The 2,399-nt window shown below is 36.1% G+C and overlaps 1 protein-coding gene across 1 annotated transcript in view; it reads left to right on the top strand.

Annotated features, from left to right (window-relative positions):
- Positions 1 to 2,399, top strand: part of ESCO2 (establishment of sister chromatid cohesion N-acetyltransferase 2) — a 25,779-nt gene that overhangs the window by 17,516 nt on the left and 5,864 nt on the right. The window lies entirely within an intron of this gene.

Genomic DNA, 2,399 nt, shown 5'->3' with positions numbered 1-2,399 from the left:
AGAGCGGTTAAGAATGCTACCATTAATGAATTTTTCCTTCTAAAATATCCTTGACCATACAGATAATTGAAGTCATTTTTTTCTATTATATCTGGTATTTTGCCTTATATAAGCAGGATAAGTCAGTCTTAAGTTCATGTTGTCTTTTATATACCTGGACTATAAAGTATAGTATTTTAAATAAGCTCAGTTATTGAACATGTGGCTTAGTGCAGGTTAATATATTTGGCAAAATAGTCCTTACTTGTGCCTTAATTATAATCTACTTTGGATACTAATTAGCAGTGTTCTAGCAGAGGAGCAAACAGTAGCCCATGGGCCAAGTGTGGCCCTCCACCTGTTTTTGTAAAAAAAGTTTTATTGACACACAACCATGCTCATTCATTTCCATATTAATCTGTGGTTGCTTTTGTGCTACAAAGGTAGGGTTGAGTAGGTGCAAAAGAGACCACGTGGCCCAAAGAGCCTAAAGTATTTACAATTTGACCCCATACAGAAAAAGGTTGCCAACCCTTGTTCTACAATAGAGATACATAGTTTTTGCCTTTCAAGGAGCTTACAGGGTAATCTTTAGCTAGGAAGACTTATAGTTCAAATGTGTTCTTTAAACCTGACTTTATAATGTACCACACTTATGTCTCCTTCCTTTTAAAAATACTTATCTGTCTCAGTACATCTTGAAATGATGCTCTTAGTCCTTTTTATTTTATTATTTGAATTTTATTTATTTTTTTTATACAGCAGGTTCTTATTAGTTATCTATTTTATACATATTAGTGATTATACGTACATCCCAATCTCCCAATTCATCCCACCACCAACCTCCCCCCACCCCCGCTTTCCCCCCTTGGTGTCCATACATTTGTTCCCTACATCTGTGTCTCATTTCTGCCTTGCAAACCAGTTCATCTGTACCATTTTTCTAGATTTCACATATATGCGTTAATATACGATACTTGTTTTTCTCTTTCTGACTTCCTTCACTCTGTATGACAGTCTCTAGGTCCAGACACGTCTCTACAAATGACCCTACAAATTTTGTTCCCTTTTATGGCTGAGTAATATTCCATTGTATATATGTGCCACATCTTCTTTATCCATTCGTCTGTTGATGAGCATTTAGGTTGCTTCCATGACCTGGCTGTTGTAAATAGTGCTGCAATGAACATTGGGGTGCATGTGTCTTTTTGAATTATGGTTTTCTCTGGGTATATGGCCAGTAGTGGGATTGCTGGGTCATGTGGTAGTTCTATTTTTATTTTTTTGAGGAACCTCCATACTGTTCTCCATAGTGGCTGTATCAATTTACATTCCCACCAACAGTGCAAGAGGGTTCCCTTTTCTCCACGCCCTTTCCAGCATTTGTTGTTTGCACATTTTCTGAATGTGAAGTGATACATGCCCATTCTAACTGGTGTGAGGTGATACCTCATTGTAGTTTTGATTTACATTTCTCTAATAGTTAGTGGTGTTGAGCAGCTTTTCATGTGCCTCTTGGCCATCTGTGTGTCTTCTTTGGAGAAATGCCTATTTAGGTCTTCTGCCCATTTTTTAATTGGGTTGTTTGTTTTTTTAATATTGAGCTGCATGAGCTGTTTATATATTTTGGAGATTACTCCTTTGTTGATTTGTTTGCAAATTTTTTCTCCCATTCTGAGGGTTGTCTTTTTGTCTTGTTTATAGTTTCCTTTGCTGTGCAAAAGCTTTTAAGTTTCATTAGGCCCCATTTGTTTATTTTTGTTTTTATTCCCATTTCTCTAGGAGGTGGATCAAAAAAGATCTTGCTGTGATTTATGTCAAAGGGTGTTCTTCCTATGTTTTCCTCTAAGAGTTTTATAGTGTCTGGTCTTACATTTAGGTCTTTAATCCATTTTGAGTTTATTTTTGTGTATGGTGTTAGGGAGCATTCTAATTTCATTCTTTTAATGTAGCTGTCCAGTTTTCCCAGCACCACTTATTGAAGAGACTGTCTTTTCTCCATTGTATATCCTTGCTTCCTTTGTCAAAGATTAGTTGACCATAGGTGTGTGGGTTTATCTCTGGGCTTTCTATCCTGTTCCATTGATCTATATTTCTGTTTTTGTGCCAGTACCATATTGTCTTCATTGGTAGCTTTGTATCTTACTCCTTTTTATATGTGCCTTCCCTTTTTTCCCCTCATTTCTACCATCTTTCTTATTTTCCTTTTTTCTGCATTTCATCTCATATATATATATTTGTACACACACACACACACATATACATATATAGTCTCTTGTGTGTTTATCAGACAGTAGAGAGAGAAAAGCAGTTTGTACTGTGGGCTGTAAAGTGATTAACTTGGCCTTTTGATCTTTTTCTTTTTTTTTTTTTTTTTTTTTTTTTTTTTTTTGTACGGGGGCCTCTCCCTTTTGGGGCCT

Source organism: Lipotes vexillifer, unplaced genomic scaffold, assembly GCF_000442215.2.
Source record: "Lipotes vexillifer unplaced genomic scaffold, Lipotes_vexillifer_v1.1 scaffold308, whole genome shotgun sequence".
Classification (NCBI taxonomy): domain Eukaryota; kingdom Metazoa; phylum Chordata; class Mammalia; order Artiodactyla; family Lipotidae; genus Lipotes; species Lipotes vexillifer.
The sequence above is the reverse complement of the archived record's forward strand: the minus strand, read 5'-3'. Positions and strand labels throughout refer to the sequence as shown.